The 18,048-nt window shown below is 40.4% G+C and overlaps 1 protein-coding gene across 1 annotated transcript in view; it reads right to left on the reverse strand.

The window, feature by feature from the left end:
* Window positions 1–406: 406 nt before the first annotated feature.
* LOC133552993 (cAMP-specific 3',5'-cyclic phosphodiesterase 7B-like) overlaps window positions 407–18,048 on the reverse strand; it is a 135,822-nt gene continuing 118,180 nt past the window's right edge. Inside the window, exons 15-16 of the mRNA XM_061900697.1 lie at window positions 1,086–1,156; window positions 407–725 (exon numbers count right to left, since the gene is read on the reverse strand). The gene's annotated coding sequence lies outside the window, so the exon portion shown is untranslated. The remainder of the gene's footprint in view (window positions 726–1,085; window positions 1,157–18,048) is intronic.

The following is an 18,048-nucleotide window of genomic DNA, read 5'->3' on the forward strand; positions in this document are numbered from 1 at the left end:
AGTAGGGCTTACAAAAAGGGCTTTTAAATTGTCTTAATTCCAGCATCAAGGCTAAAATGTTAAAACTATTATGGCACGTCTCACACTTTTTTGAAAAATACACACACACACACGCACACACACAGAGACACACACACACACAGGCAAAACCACAGACTACACAGTGAGGTTATCAGAGTTGAACACGAGTACAGTGGTCGTGGGGAGGCGTGTGTGTGTGTGTGTGTGTGTGTGTGTGTGTGTGTGTGTGAAGGAGTTTACGAGGGTAGGGGGCAGGTATCTTTGGGGGGAAAGGGAGGCGGTGGTTTAAGGAGCACAGCCGTGCAGAGAGATAAGAAGCTGTGGGATTGTTAAAAAAAAAAAAAAATGAAAAAAATAAAATGGACAGGGAGTGTTGACTGCCTTGTTTGCCGCCACTATTTGGACATTTTTATTGTGACTAATGAGCGAGTGGAAGAAGTTGTGTTCAGAAACAATTGTTGACAGTCAACATGCATTGTTGCATTTACAAACCCACGTCTGAGACGCTTCACCTGCTCTGGGAATACTCGCTAAAGGAGGCCGAGTGATGATAGCGGGCCTTATCCAGTCGCCACGTACCATCTGCCATACCTTTTTTTTTTTTTTTTTTTTTTATCAATGGAGGGCCGTTAGCTGGGGATTCCCAGTTCCTCACTTTCCCAATGTAGACAAGTTGCTCCATCACGCCGCTCAGATCCCTGAACCTATCACACACACACACACACACACACACACACACACACACACACACACACACACACACACACACACACACACACACACACACACACACACACACACACACACACACACGCACACACACACACACACACGCACACACACACACACACACACACACAGATTAATCCAACACTTTGTTTTGCTGTACCCGCTGCCTTCTCTTCGTCCGCACCCTCCGTGGACTTCTGTTCTGCAGTGGACAAGAGCGCACACGCGGTGGAAAAAAAAGAGAAGCGGGAGTTATGCAAAAAAAATAATAATAATCACGTGACACAAGTTCGTCACGAAAAGGAGGCAGGCGGCGTGATGCACTGTGACGTTACCTGGTGGCGGTGACCGCGATGAGGGATGCTATGCGTGTGTTTTGAGCGTGCGCATCAGCAGCGTCGGATGACTGCAAACACACACACACACACACCCACACACACACACACACACACACACACACGCACACACACACTGGCATAAACAAAGATTTTGCGGTAGGAAGTTGAGAAAGAGGGGAAGCTAGTACATAATCACAATAACAACAACATCATCAGAGTACAGGAGATAACTTAACAGCAAGAAATGGCAAATATTGAACACAATTTTAACAACTTTTACAAATGTGTCAGATGTGAGGAAAGTACAGCAAAAATTGGCTCATGCAAAATGGGACAGATCAAAGAAGAGAAGTGCAATCTGCAGTGATCATTTTCATGTTTTTAATTTTAAAGAAGAGTTTTGATTGAGTTTGGATGGAAGACATTTTTGCAAGTGCGATACCGGAAGACAGGAGCCTGATCAAGGGGATAAACAGGAAAAGAAGAGAGGACCTGATGCCCAAAAACAAGGGGAAAATAATTTTGCGTCCTCTTCCACTTATCTTTTCCTCAAGAAACTTGAGGAAATGTTGAAAGAGCACTAGGAAACACAGTCTATGGTAGAAGAGATAAATGGTAAATGGGTTATACTTGGGCTTCACGGTGGCAGAGGGGTTAGTGCGTCTGCCTCACAATACGAAGGTCCTGCAGTCCTGGGTTCAAATCCAGGCTCGGGATCTTTCTGTGTGGAGTTTGCATGTTCTCTCCGTGAATGCGTGGGTTCCCTCCGGGTACTCCGGCTTCCTCTCACCTCCAAAGACATGCACCTGGGGATAGGTTGATTGGCAACACTAAATTGGCCCTAGTGTGTGAATGTGAGTGTGAATGTTGTCTGTCTATCTGTGTTGGCCCTGCGATGAGGTGGCGACTTGTCCAGGGTGTACCCCGCCTTCCGCCCGATTGTAGCTGAGATAGGCGCCAGCGCCCCCTGCGACCCCAAAAGGGAATAAGCGGTAGAAAATGGATGGGTTATACTTGTATAGCGCTTTTCTACCTTCAAGGTACTCAAAGCGTTTTGACACTGTTTCCACATTCATCCATTCACACACACATTCACACACTGATGGCGGGAGCTGCCATGCAAGGCCCTAACCGCGACCAATCAGTGAAGTGTCTTGCTCAAGGACACAACGGACATGACGAGGTTGGTAGAAGCTGGGGATCGAACCAGAAACCCTCCAGTTGCTGGCACGGCCACTCTCCCAACGGCGCCACGCCATCAAGATGGAAAAGCAGGGAAGTCTGGGAAATGGCGATTATTTTATATTTCTTTGGGAACGGTTTGGTGCCGTTGGGAGAGTGGCCTTGCCAGCAACCTGAGGATTATTGGTGTGATCCCCATCTTCTACCAACTTCCTTATGTCCGTTGTGTCCTTGAGCAAGACACGTCACTGATGGGTTGTGGTTAGGGCCTTGCATGGCATCAGTGTGTGATTGTGTAAAGGTGCCACGGTTGCCAAATGTATTCTTAATTCCTGGATATATTTCTTACACTTTATGACCGCCATTGTCCATTGAGAGACTATGAGCAAAATACTAAAAAGAGGGGCTTCACGGTGGAAGAGGGGTTAGTGCGTCTGCCTCACAATACGAAGGTCCTGAGTAGTCGTGGGTTCAATCCCGGGCTCGGGATCTTTCTGTGTGGAGATTGCATGTTCTCCCCATGAATGCGTGGGTTCCCTCCGGGTACTCCGGCTTCCTCCCACCTCCAAAAACATGCACCTGGGGATAGGTTGATTGGCAACACTAAATTGGCCTTAGTGTGTGAATGTGAGTGTGAATGTTGTCTGTCTATCTGTGTTGGCCCTGCGATGAGGTGGCGACTTGTCCAGGGTGTACACCGCCTTCTGCTCGATTGTAGCTGAGATGGGCACTGGCGCCCCCGTGACCCCAAAGGGAATAAGAGGCAGAAAATGGATGGATGGACTAAAAAGAGGGAGAAACCATGGAAAACAAAAGGTTTAGGAAAAGCCTGTAAAAAGAAAAATAGGCTTTACAAGGAATTTATTAAACATCGAACAAAGAAACTTGAGGACTAATATAAAAAGTATAAAAACAGATTGACATGTATCATGAGGCTGCAACAAAAAAAAGTATTATGAACAATTGCTGCATAAACATGAAAATAATATCATTGAAACTTGGAATGTGCTTAATACTATGACTGAAAAATCTAGCAAAAATGGTTTTACAGCATATCTGGTAAAAGATGACAACTCCATCAATCCATCCATTTTCTACCGTTTATTCCCTTTAGGGCAGATGACAACTCAATTACTGAAAATATAGAAGAAATAGCTGAGGAATTCAATAAGTTTTTTGTGAATGTTGGCCCAAATTTGGCAAAAAATATGAATTTTAATATGAATGATGATAAAAAGTTAAAGTGTGTATCTGACATTAAAAATTCAATGTTTTTTGGCGGAGTTTGTGAAAATGATGTGTTAGAAGTGGTCAGAAAGTTTTAAAACAAAAAAATCTGTCGATGGTAACAAATATCTAAGTTACATTAAAACCAGTGTGGGTGGCACTGGGAGCAGGTGAGTAAAGTGTCTTGCCCAAGGAAACAACGGCAGCGACTAGGATGACGGAAGCAGGGATCGAACCTGGAACCCCCAAGTTGCTAGCACGGCCACTCTACCAACCAAGCTATACCGCCCCCATGATGGAATTTACAGTTTTTTCCAATTGCTTACACACTGAATGTGACATTTTCACACAGTTAACAAAAGTCCACACACAGTAAGCAAAACCACTGTGCAGATTTGCCTAATATAAGGTGTAAAAGTGAGTGTGAATGTTGTCTGTCTATCTGTGTTTATTATTGAATCACTAGTTTGTTTTTTAACACGTTTTTATTTATTTTTATATCTGTTTTTCCAAGTAGTTCAATAAAGATCACTACAAATAAGCAATATTTTGCACTGTTATACAATTTAATAAATCAGAAACTGTGACATAGTGCTGTATTTTACTTCTTATTTTTTTTTTCAACCAAAAATGCTTTGCTTTGATTAGGGGGTACTTGGATAAAAAAAAATTCACAGGGGGTACATTACTGAAAAAACGTTGAGAACTACTGGACTATGCTGTCATTTTGTATTTAGGTCCAGATTTTATTTCAAAACTTTTGATTTTTCTCAGATTTTAATTTGTACTCTGTGTCATTGTCAACTACTGTGATATGTTACTTTACCTGACTGTGGTAAAAAAATATATATATATGTATATATTTTCAGTTTGCAGCATCATTGTTGAGCAGTTCTTGAAAATATTACAGGATATTTTTACTTTCTCGTTAGGTCCTTACCTATAGGCCCACTTCAAAGTAAAAAATGCCGATTGCTATGGATTTGCCAATATACATTATATTGCCAAAAGTATTTGGCCACCCATCCAAGCGATCAGAATCAGGTGTCCTAATCACTTGGCAAGCACTTAGGCATGGAGGCTGTTTCTACAAACATTTGTGGGAGAATGGGCCACTCTCAGTGATTTCCAGCGTGGAACTGTCATAGGATGCCACCTGTGCAACAAATCTCATCGTGAAATTTATTCGCTCTTAAATATTTCTAGGTCAACTGTCGGCTTTATTATTAGACTTAGACTTCCTTTTTTTTGTCATTCAAATTTGAACTTTACAGCACAGATAAGAACGAAATTTCGTTACATAAGCTCATGGTAGTGCAGGATAAAAAGAAAGCAATAAGGTGCATTATATAATTAAATAAATATATATATATAAAATAAATAAATATATATAAATAGACAAACAGATTACTGTACAGATAAATATATTGCGCTTTTTCACATGCGTCCACGTTATGGATGTATGTTATATTGTCTTTTTTATTCCAGCGAGTTAATCCATTTTGGGGGGAGTTGAGGGGATAATTTAATTATGATACGTTCAAGAGTCTTACGGCCTGAGGGAAGAAGCTGTTACAGAACCTGGAGGTTCTGCTTCAGAGGCTGCAGAACCTCTTTCTGGAGTCCAGCAGTGAAAACAGTCCTTGGTGGGGGTGGGAAGAGTCTTTGCAGATTTTCTGAGCCCTGGTCAGGCAGCGGCTTTTTGTGATCTCTTTGATAGGAGGAAGAGGAGTCCTGATGATCTTTTACGCCGTCCTCACCACTCTCTGGAGAGACTTCCAGTCGGAGGCATTGCAGGCTCCAGTACAGACAGAGATGCTGTTGGTCAGCAGGCTCTCTATAGTGCCTCTGTAATTGTAACTGTAACTGTAACTGTAACTGTAAAAGTCAACTGTCGGCTTTATTATAAGAACATGGAAAAGTTTGGGAACAACTGCAACTCAGCCACAAAGTGGTAGGCCACGTAAACTGACAGAGAGAGGTCAGCAGAGGAATTATGGTGTGGGGTTGTTTTTCAGGAGTTGGGCTTGGCCCATTAGTTCCAGTGAAAGGAACTTTGAATGCTCCAGGATACCAAAACATTTTGGACAATTCCATGCTCCCAACCTTTTAGTAACAGTTTGGAACAGGCTCTTTCCTCTTCCAATATGACTGTGCAACAGTGCACAAAGCAAGATCCATAAAGACATGGATAACCGAGTCTGGTGTAGATTAACTTGACTGGCCTGCACAGAGTCCTGACCTGAACCCGATAGAACACCATTGGGATGAATTAGAAAGGAGACTGAGAGCCAGGCTTTATCGGCCAACATCAGTGAGTGCCTTATCGGCCTCACCAATGCGCTTTTGGAAGAATGGTGGAAAATTCACACTCCACAACCTTGTGGACAGCCTTCCCAGAAGAGTTGAAGCTGTAATAGCTGCAAAAGGTGGATCGACATATTGAACCCTATGGGTCAGGAATGGGATCGAACTTCAAGTTCATATGTGAGACAAGGCAGGTGGCCAAATACTTTTGGCAATAGTGTACTTTGTGAAGTTACAGTAATCATTCATCACATATGCTAAAATGGTCGGGCAAAATACCCCAAACATATGATGTCTTATAGCAAAAAAGGGGTTTTTACAAATGTGTTTTGTATTGTGTCACTCTTCTTGGTAACTCACTCCAATCGTGTCTTGTTATTTGACGTCTGTGGGAGTGAGATGACAGTAAAACTGCATTTTTATGAATGCTTTCTTTATTTTGATGAATGGGCATATCTTTTGACCACAGTGTGTCATTTTGCAAAATACTCTATGAATTAAGAACATTGAATGTGGTGTGAGAAAAATGTTTATATCTTTTGGAAAAAAAAGACACAGTTAGTAAAATTGTGTGTAAGCAAATGGAAAAAACTGTAAAGAAGCACTTTTGGTAAGCTGGAAACAACATGCTGTGTCTGTAGCTCTAAAATAAAGTTTGCATTGAGACAATTACAAAAAGTAAATGACACCGATTCCGGGGATGGGCCCACACTGCAAGTCCATGCAACAGAACACATACACCAACGTAACATCAGCATAGGTATGTGAGTTCCCATTTTAGTGCTAACACCATGCTAGGTTAGTATGTTTGCAGAGGAAGAAGAATCAAACTGCCCCGCCTGCAGCTAGTGATTGGTAAATGAGGCCTCAGCGAGTGCATGGCACACTCACTGGCTGTGTCTGCCTCATATTGTGTTGGTGTTTCAATGGTGGATTGCAATGGTCACTACACTTACCTGCTGTACAATCTTTAGCATCTACCTGAATAATTGTAAATAAGTGTCCATTACTATTAACTTTATTTATCTAGTTTGCCTTTACTTTGGCCCACCCATATAATGTTATTAATTTTCTCAACCGACAGTAAAAAAAAATATCTATCTAAAAAAAACAGTGTTGTTGTTTGGGAACAGTTAGTAATGGATATGTTCAGTAAAACTATCCATGAACTTAACTCATCCTAATGTGTGTTCCTAAATTTGTGTTCCACAACTTGGATGAAGAGAGTAGTTATGATTTTGGTTTACAGAGTAAACAACTAAAAAGTAAGGTTTTGGGCATTGTTTTTTCTAAAAACATACATTTGTCTAAATAGGGCTAACATATATTGTGGGTTTCCTGCCTGTCAGTCTCATCCCTAAAGGAAAAATCTAATCTGCGAGAGAGAATCCCTCTTCCATTTTCAAGTACCGTTCTTTTCGGACTAAAAGGGGCACTTAAAATTGTTTCATTTTCCCCAAAATGGACAGTGAGCCTTGTAACCCTGTGCGCCTAATGTACGGAATAATTCTGGTTACGCTTACTGACCTCAAAGCAGTTGTATTTGGTACATGGTTTAATGATAAGTGTGACCAGTCGATGGCAGTCATACATAAGAGATACATGTAGACTGCAATATGATGGCAGTAAACAACACCAAAACTTTAAATGTTCCATTGAAAATATAGAAAATTTCACACCGCGCTAAAAAATCCGTCAAAATGTTTTTAGCATGACTTTGGTAAGCTATGAATCCGCACCGCTTGATGGCTTGTCGACGCATTTAACATACAAGTATTATTATTGTGCGTGTATTAGGGCCGCAAAATGGCACCTACTAGCAGACATATTATTTGGTGTTTTGTTTTGGAATATTATGCAAAACCAACAATTCTTACATTCTGGTACCTTCTGATCCGTATTTGGGATCTGCATGAGTCCTGAAAATGTGCGCGCATCCGCAATTGTAGTAGTCATAAGCTTCTTTTTTGTCTCTATCTTCTTTTGTGACATTCATCTTTCGCTGTTGCCATTTCTAATGTAAAGTAGTGTAAAGTTCTTACTTATATCTGTCAGTTTACTATCTATCAAAATGCTTAAAAACTGTAGTGGGTTTACATTATTCACCCACGGAACTTTAGTTATTAGATTTCCAGTCGTACAGTTTTTCACGGGACACATTTCCGGCTTTGTTGTTGCACGAGTTAGCCACAAATGAGGAGATGCTGCGCCGGTATTGATTTAAGTAAAGTCTGAATGTCATTAAAACAGTTAGCTCCGTCTTTTGACACTTCTTCCACTCTTGTCCTTGCACGCTACACCGCTCCAACAAAGATGACGCAGAAAAGACGCTGCGTCGGTGAGCCACGTAAATAAGAGCACCCACAAAACGGCGCATCGTGAAGAGACGCTCAGAAAGCTACTGAAAATTATCTGTAAAACATAATCCATGCAACATTTTGACCAAAGAACCACCATTACATGTTATGTAGACCACAAGATAGTGTTTTACATTTGGAAAAAAATCATGATATGACTTCTTTAACGCGCCTTATAATCCGGTGCACCTTTTGTACGAAAATAGACTGAATATACCAGCTCATTGGCATGGGCCCTTTTAATCCGTTGCGCCTTATGGTCCGAAATATAAGGTATGTATTTATTTTTTAAGTGGTCAGCTTGAAGCGTCCCTCTGTCTCCGACTCATTCGTCATCAAGTGACATGAGTACGTGTCTGTCATGATTTTGCTTCCTGGTTTCGACGACTCGCCTTATGGGCCAGTCCTTAATGTTTTGCCCTAACTTTAGCCAATCGTGACTAGGGTTGGGTATCGTTTGAATTCGAACGATTCCGATTCAGATTATTTGTTTCGAATCTGATTCCTGAAGATTCTCGATTCCAATTCTTCTTGTACCATGCCGGGATCAATGTGTTTGCCAGGTAGTCCCTGGAAGGTGGTATGTATTTTGGGTTGAGAGTTTTCACCATATCCCTGCAAACATAAACAAAAATGTAATGTTGCTGATACTGTTTAGCACAGTATAAAATAGCTTGGCTCTAACGTTATTGCTTAACTAACCTAAATGTTGGAAATTCAACCTCTGAAAAGGGATGCAGTCTTTTGACTATTTGTGCAGTGACCTTTCCGTGGCACTCTTCCGTCTGTGGCACCGACATCTTCCCCATTGCCGCTACGGTGAACGGAGTACGCTGAGCACATCGCGGAGCCTGGGTAGCAGGTTGTAAATTGTCTATGAAAAAATACGCGGGCTAATTTATTAGCTGCCTCAACGTTGGCGCAAAACACATTATTTATTGCATATATATTGTCTTACTTACCAAATTCGGACTGCAGTGCAGTCACCGAGGTGCCAGGCTGGGCGTCGGAGACGGAGCCAGAGGATGAGGCAGAGGAGGAAGGTCGGTGCAGCGCGTTGAAGACGGGACCCGCATTTATTTGTACTCCATGAACTCGGAGGTGCTTCATCATGTTCGACGTGCACCCTCCTAAGCACAAAACAGTCCTGTCGCACATGTTACATTTCGCCGATAATTCATTTTTTTAGTAAAATAAAGCCACACTTTCGAACGCCGACGCCCGCTATCCATGCTTGACTGACTCGCTCGGCCACATAGGCTCGGCTATGCTAACACTTCCGGCGGTGGGCGGTTCTTCGTTGGTGTTCAGCGGCTTCTTCTTCCGGTCGGCGGACTTATTCTTTTTTTCCGGTCGGCGGACTGAGTATCGAAACTAGGAATCGAAACTTAAACTTTTGAACGATTCCGGGAGAATCGGAAAGTTTGTCCCGGTTCAAATCGATACTCGATACCCAACCCTAATCGTGACTCATCATACAAACACCAACCAATTGTCATGGATGTTCCCATTCATTTAGGTCATTGTATTTTCTCTGTGTTTTTTGGGCCTGGATTCGCAGTCCATTTTCTTTCTTTGTACCTTGTAGCTTTGACGTAAGCTACCTCAATACATGGGTCTAAAAAGAGCTAAGCTATAAGAAACTATTTGTTCAAAAAGCTCCTGGGAAATGTAATTAAGCTACATGTAGCTTGTTACTGCCCATCACCGCCTAAAGGTGCCGTAATTCTCCTACAAGATGGACGCTTTTCCATTCCTTGGTTGTGCAGCTGGGATTAAAATTGCAGCCACTGCTGTCTCGTCACTAGAAGACGAAGGCAGCAGGCGGTCGCTCAAAGGAAACGTCCTTAGGTATGGCAGCGGCCACCAATAAGAGATTTTTTTATGAAAAGAATTGTGAACCAGGAATTCACCGACACATTATGTCCGCTGTTTAGGTGCCTTCAAAACCGGCTCAGTGGCCTTGTAATTAGAGTGTCCACCCTGACATCGGCTGGTCATGAGTTCAAACCCCGGCCGAGTCGTACCAAAGACTATAAAAATGGGACCCATTGCCTCCCTGCTTGGCACTCAGAATCAAAGGTTGGAATTGGGGGTTAAATCACCAAATGATTCCTGAGTGCGGCCACAGCTGCTGCCCACTACTCTCCTCACCTCCCAGGAGGTGAACAAGGGGTTGGGTCACACCCCGGCCGCGTCATACCAAACATTATAAAAATGGGACCCATTACCTCCCATTACTCAGCATCAAGGGTTGGAGTTGGGGGTTGAATCACCAAATGATTCCCGAGCGCGGCAACTGCTGCTGCTCACTGCTCACCTCCCAGGGGTTGGAACAATGGGATGGGTCAAATGCAGAGGGTAATTTCACCACACTTAGTGTGTGTGTGTGTGACAATCAGTGGTACTTTAACTTAAAAAAAAAATAATAATAATACAAATAATAATGACTGTGATGGGGTGGCGACTTGTCCAGGGTGTACCCTGCCTATGGCCCGAATGGAGCTGAGATAGGCTCCAGCAACCCTCCATAACCCCAAAAGGGACAAGCGGTATAAAATGGATGGATGGATGATAATAATGAATTACATTTGTAACGCACTTTATATTTGTTGAAATCTCAAAATACTGCAAAGTATTTAAAAAAAAGTAAAAAAAAATTAAAATAGAAAGTTAAAATATATCATAGAAAATTAAAATAGAAATAATAACATGAAAAAACACTAGATAAAACATAGAAACATATATGAAATAGAAATAAAAACATGAAAGCACTGGATAAAACAGATAGGAAAACAGTGCATTTAAAAACAAGAAGGCAGAGAAATTAGATAAATGCAGAAAAAGTCTTTCCATCATGCTTTGAAGCGTCTGAAAAACCCCTTCATGAGAGTGTAAAAAATGTTTTGGCGATATTTGGGAGGTTTTTCCTTATATGGATGCTCCCATTACCAGTGTCTGGTTGCAATATTTAGGTTTTGCGCATTTCTAGGGGTCATGGAAACGCAACTATACACATCAAGGCATGGTGAGACTCAGCATTACTCCTTGTTGTTTCCTGCAGCTGACCGGTCGAAACTTGGCAGATCTCTTATTTTACAATGTGTAGCGAAGCCTGAGGAAGGAGGTTTTTCCTTCACGAAAGCCCCGGAACTTCTCCCAAAAGTGAAGGAGATGACAAGATTGTTCTCAGTCTCGGACAAATACTAATAACAAGTACATTTTCCATAACAGAGCACATTTAAAGATGGCCATGCATCCTACCCCGGTGGAAGTAATGAACGCACTAACATTCACACAGGCTGTATGCAACTCATGGGAACTACAGTGCAACTTTGTCCCGCTTTCCCGCATAAATATGCAAAGGAAAAGACACTCAAGCAAGCGAGGAATCTTCGTCTTATTGTCAGTGGTGACAGGAAGCACTATTGTTTTGCAGCTTTGACCTACATCGCTGTCATTTCTCGCTAAATGGGCCACATTCTTGTGGGAACACAAAAAAAAAGCAAAACTCCACCCATCCTTAGCAAAAACCACACTTACAGATGCACACACACGCACACACTGGAGATGCATCTTTTGACCACAGTTCCACCAATCAAAGCAAACCTGAGCAGAACCACACCCAATGAGTCCAGCGCTGATATTATGCGAGAAAGTGTGTTGTTGGTTTTTTTGTAATTAAATAAAAAGACTCCATTGGCAGCGCCCCCTATGGGTTCTGGTCAAAATTATTCAGAAAAGACATGCCAGCAGTTATGCAATGCAAATATCCCCAACGTCGTGAAATATTTACACAAATGCCCAGAATTTTTACATTAGAATGAGCTGTGACTATGTAGCACTGGGATACTTTCCAAAACTATCAAATCCAAACCAAGGCTAATATGAAAAAATAGCTCTCTTATGATGAGATGATATTTCCAGTAGACTTCTGTAAACGTTCTATGGTAATACATTTATTAATATAAAAATGTATAAATATAATAATATAATAATAAGTCACTTTTGGTTGAGAGTTACACAAGTGATGGAGAAAACAATACACTTATGCAATGTTTCAAATAATTTATTATTTGAAGTATGAAATATAAATTAATATACAATTAAAATAGTAATATAAATATTTATACTTGAATATTTTCAAAATTTTATATGCATACATATAAAAATGTATATATATATATACACATATATATATATATATATATATATATATATATATATATATATATATATATATATATTCACATATATATACAAACCCCGTTCCATATGAGTTGGGAAATTGTGTTAGATGTAAATATAAACGGAATACAATGATTTGCAAATCCTTTTCAACCCATATTCAATTGAATGCACTACAAAGACAATATATTTGATGTTCAAATTCAAAAACTTTGTTTTTTTTTGCAAATGATAATTAACTTAGAATTTCATGGCACGTGCCAAAGTAGTTAGGAAAGGGCATGTTCACCACTGTGTTACATCACCTTTTCTTTTAACAACACTCAATAAACGTTTGGGAACTGAGGAAACTAATTGTTGAAGCTTTGAAAGTGGAATTCTTTCCCATTTTTGTTTTATGTAGAGCTTCAGGCGTTCAACAGTCCGGGGTCTCCGCTGTCGTATTTTACGCTTCATAATGCGCCACACATTTTCGATGGGAGACAGGTCTGGAGTGCAGATGGGCCAGGAAAGTAGCCGCACTCTTTTTTTTACGAAGCCACGCTGTTGTAACACGTGCTGAATGTGGCTTGGCATTGTGTTGCTGAAATAAGCAGGGGCGTCCATGAAAAAGACGGCGCTTGGATGGCAGCATATGTTGTTCCAAAACCTGTATGTACCTTTCAGCATTAATGGTGCCTTCACAGATGTGTAAAGTTACCCATGCCTTGGGCACTAATGCACCCCCATACCATCACAGATGCTGGCTTTTGAACTTTGCGTCAATAACAGTCTGGATGGTTCCCTTCCCTTTTGGTCCGGATGACACGATGTCGAATATTTCCTAAAACAATTGAAAATGTGAACTCGTCAGACCACAGAACACTTTTCCACTTTGCATCAGTGCATCTTAGATGATCTCAGGCCCAGAGAAGCCGGCGACGTTTCTGGATGTTGTTGATAAATGGCTTTCGCTTTGCATAGTAGAGCTTTAACTTGCACTTACAGATATAGCGACCAACTGTATTTAGTGACAGTGGTTTTTTGAAGTGATCCTGAGCCCATGTAGTGATATCCTTTAGAGATTGATGTGGGTTTTTGATACAGTGCCGTCTGAGGGATCGAAGGTCATGGTCATTCAATGTTGGTTTGCGGCCATGCCGCTTACGTGGAGTGATTTCTCCAGATTCTCTAAACCTTTTGATGATAGGATGGACCGTAGATGCTGAAATCCCTAAATTTCTTGCAATTGCACTTTGAAAAACATTGTTCTTAAACTGTTTGACTATTTGCTCACGCAGCTGTGGACAAAGGGGTGTACCTCACCCCATCCTTTCTTGTGAAAGACTGAGCATTTTTTGGGAAGCTGTTTTTATACCCAATCATGGCACCCACCTGTTCCCATCCATGGGATGTTCCAAATAAGTGTTTGATGAGCATTCTTCAACTTTATCATTATTTATTGCCACCTTTACCAACTTCTTTGTCATTTGTTGCAGGCATCAAATTTTAAAGTTGATGATTATTTCAAAAAAAAAATGTTTAAAAGTTTGAACATCAAATATGTTGCAACTCAGTATTCTTCTTCCTCCAAACACGACAAGTTGAGTTTATACCAAAAAGTTATATTTTGGTTTCATCTGACCACATGACATTCTCCCAATCCTCTGCTGTATCATCCATGTATCCTTTTTGGTATAAACTCAACTCATCGTGTTTGGAGGAAGAAGAATACTGAGTTGCAAGCCCAAGAACACCATACCTACTGTGAAGCATGGGGGTGGAAACATGCTTTGGGGCGGTTTTTCTCCTAAGGGGACAGGACAATTGATCCGTGTTAAGGAAAGAATGAATGGGGCCATGTATAGTGAGATTTTGAGCCAAAACCTCCTTCACGTCAGTGAGAGCTTTGAATGGTTGACCAAATACTTGTTTTCCACCATAATTTACAAATAAAATCTTTAAAATTCCTAGAATGTGAATTCCTGGATTTTTTTTCCACATTCTGTCTCTCACAGTTGAAGTGTACCTATGATGAAAATTACAGACCTCTGTCATCATTTTAGGTGGGAGAACTTGCAAAACCGGTGGCTGACTAAATACTTTTTTGCCCCACTGTATACTGTATATATATATATATATATATATATATATATATATATATATATATATATATATATATATATATAGTAGAAGCATTTAAGTCTCACCTTAAAACTCATTTGTATACTGTAGCCTTTTAGACCAGTTGATCTGCTGTTTCTTTTCTTTTTCTTCTATGTCCCACTCTCCCCTGTGGAGGGGGTCCGGTCCGATCCGGTGGCCATGTACTGCTTGCCTGTGTATCGGCTGGGGACATCTCTGCGCTGCTGATCCGCCTCCGCTTGGGATGGTTTCCTGCTGGCTCCGCTGTGAACGGGACTCTCGCTGCTGAGTTGGATCCGCTTTGGACTGGACTCTCGCGACTGTGTTGGATCCATTGTGGATTGAACTTTCACAGTATCATGTTAGACCCGCTCGACATCCATTGCTTTCCTCCTCTCTAAGGTTCTCATAGTCATTATTGTCACAGACGTCCCACTGGATCATTTTTGTCACCGATGTCCCACTGGGTGTGAGTTTTCCTTGCCCTTATGTGGGCCTACCGAGGATGTCGTGGTGGTTTGTGCAGCCCTTTGAGACACTAGTGATTTAGGGCTATATAAGTAAACATTGATTGATTGATTTATATATATATAATTCATACATACATACATATACTGTATATATATAATTCATACATACATACATACACTGTATTTATATATATATATATATATATATATATATATATATATATATATATATATATATATATATATATATATACACACTATATGTATATATATATACAAACCCTGTTTCCATATTGTGATGATCTGTCACTTAATTTCTGTTTTGTTTTCCTCGCTCTTGTATTTACTTCCTATTCAGTGCTCTTATTTTGGTTTCCACTTCCTCCTTGTTCCGCTGAGCACTGTTCATTTTACACACCTGCTGTTGATTGGCAGCTGGTCGACACCTGCTGCCAATCAACATGTATGCTATTCATGCCTTGTCTCGAGCACGCCGCAGTGCTCGATGATAAACCTATGTTTGGAACTTCTGTTTCCAAGAATGATTCATGTTTTTTTGTTTGATGATAATTAAAGTCATCTTACCTGCTCATCCTCCTCCTGGTTCTTGCATCTTGGGGTAACAAAACGGCAGTAATGTGTTTTCCTCACACATATGAGTTGGGAAATTGTGTTAGATGTAAATATAAACGGAATAAAATGATTTGCAAATCATTTTCAACCCATATTCAGTTGAATATGCTACAAAGACAACATATTTGATGTTCAAACTGATTTTTTTTGCAAATAATCATTAACTTTAGAAGTTGATGCCAGCAACACGTGACAAAGAAGTTGGGAAAGGTGGCAATAAATACTGACAAAGTTGAGGAATGCTCATCAAACACTTATTTGGAACATCCCACAGGTGTGCAGGCTAATTGGGAACAGGTGGGTGCCATGATTGGGTATAAAAGCAGCTTCCATGAAATGCTAAGTAATTCACAAACAAGGATGGGGCGAGGGACAACCAATTTGTAAGCAAATTGTCGAACATTTTTAGAACAACATTTCTCAACGAGCTATTGCAAGGAGTTTAGGGATTTTACCATCTACGGTCCGTAAAATCATCAAAAGATTCAGAGAATCTGGAGAAATCACTGCACATAAGCGATGATATTACGGACCTTTGATCCCTCAGGCGGTACTGCATCAAAAACTGACATCATTGTGTGAAGGATATCACCACATGGGCTCAGGAACACTTCATGAAAGTGTTCCTGAGCTCAGTAACTACAGTTGGTCGCTACATCTGTAAGTGCAAGTTAAAACTCTACTATGCAAAGCAAAAGCCATTTATTAACAACACCCACGAACGGCGCCGGCTTCGCTGGGCCCGAGATCATCTAAGATGGACTGATGCAAAGTTGAAAAGTGTTCAGTGGTCTGACGAGTCCACATTTCAAATTATATTTGGAAACTGAGGATGTGGTGTCCTCTGGAACAAAGAGGAAAATAACCATCCGGATTGTTATAGGCGCAAAGTTCAAAAGCCAGCATCTGTGATGGTATGGGGGTGCATTAGTGCCCAAGGCATGGGTAACTTACACATCTGTGAAGGCACCATTAATGCTGAATGGTTCATAGAGGTTTTGGAGCAACATATGTTGTCATCCAAGCAACGTTATCATGGACGCCCCTGCTTATTTCAGCAAAACAATGCCAAGCCACGTGTTACAACAGCGTGGCTTTGTAGTAGAGGAGTGCGGGTACTTTACAGGCCCGCCTGCAGTCCAGACATGTCTACCATCGAAAATGTGTCGCGCATTATAAAGCGTAAAATACGACAGTGGAGACCCCGGACTGTTGAACAACTTAAGCTCTAAATCAAGCAAGAATGGTAAAGAATTCCCACTTTCAAAGCTTCAACAATAAGTTTCCTCAGTTGACAAACGTTTATTGAGTGTTGTTAAAAGAAAAGGTGATGTAACACAGTGGTGAACATGCCTTTTTCCAACTACTTTGGCACGTCTTGCAGCCATTAGATTCTAAGTTAATTATTATTTGCAAAAAAAAAAAGTTTATGAGTTTGAACATCAAATATATTGTCTTTGTAGTGCATTCAATTGAATATGGGTTGAAAAGGATTTGCAAATCATTGTATTGCGTTTATATTTACATTTAAAACAATTTCCCAACTCATATGGAAACTGGGTTTGTGTATATATATATATATATATATATATATATATATATATATATATATATATATATATATATATATATATATATATATATATATATATATATGTGTGTGTATTTTCTTTATTTTCATGACTATTTACATTGTACATTGTCACTGAAGGCATCAAAACTATGGATGAACACATGTGGAGTTATGTACTTAAAAAAAGGAGAAATAACTGAAAACACGTTTTATATTCTCGTTTCTTCAAAATAGCCACACTTTGCTCTGATTACTGCTTTGCACACTCATGGCATTCTCTCAATGAACTTCAAGCACACCTGTGAAGTAAAAACCATTTCAGGTGACTAACTCTTGAAGTTCAATGCGAGAATGCCAAGAGTGTGCAAAAAACTAATCAGAGCAAAAGGTGACTATTTTGAAGAAACTACAATATAAAACGTGTTTTCAATTTTTTCACCTTTTTTTTCCCATGTGTTCATTCATAGTTTTGATGCCTTCAGTGACAATCTACAATGTAAATAGTCATGAAAATAAAGAAACTTAAAAGGTGTGTCCAAACTTTTGGCCTGTAATGTATATGAATATTTAATATTCAGATTTTTACTGGGTGTTTTGCAGATAGTACATTGAATCAAGTGTAATAAATCTTAAGTCTGTCATAATGGGGGAGGCAGCTTGCGGCGGGGTCGTTCTCCCAGGAAAAGCAGCAGGACTACTCGGGACATAGCATGCAGGTATAAACATGATTTAATTTTAACTAAAAAAGGTACAAACAAAAAGCGCTCACAGGGGAGGTACAACTTGGCTAAGGAAACAAAACTAACACTTTAACGTAAACTATGAGCATAAAACATACAACGCTTACTGTGGCTTGAAAAGAGCAGCATGGACTTTGGCATGAAAAACTAGCATGGACA

Source organism: Nerophis ophidion, linkage group LG05, assembly GCF_033978795.1.
Source record: "Nerophis ophidion isolate RoL-2023_Sa linkage group LG05, RoL_Noph_v1.0, whole genome shotgun sequence".
NCBI lineage: Eukaryota > Metazoa > Chordata > Actinopteri > Syngnathiformes > Syngnathidae > Nerophis > Nerophis ophidion.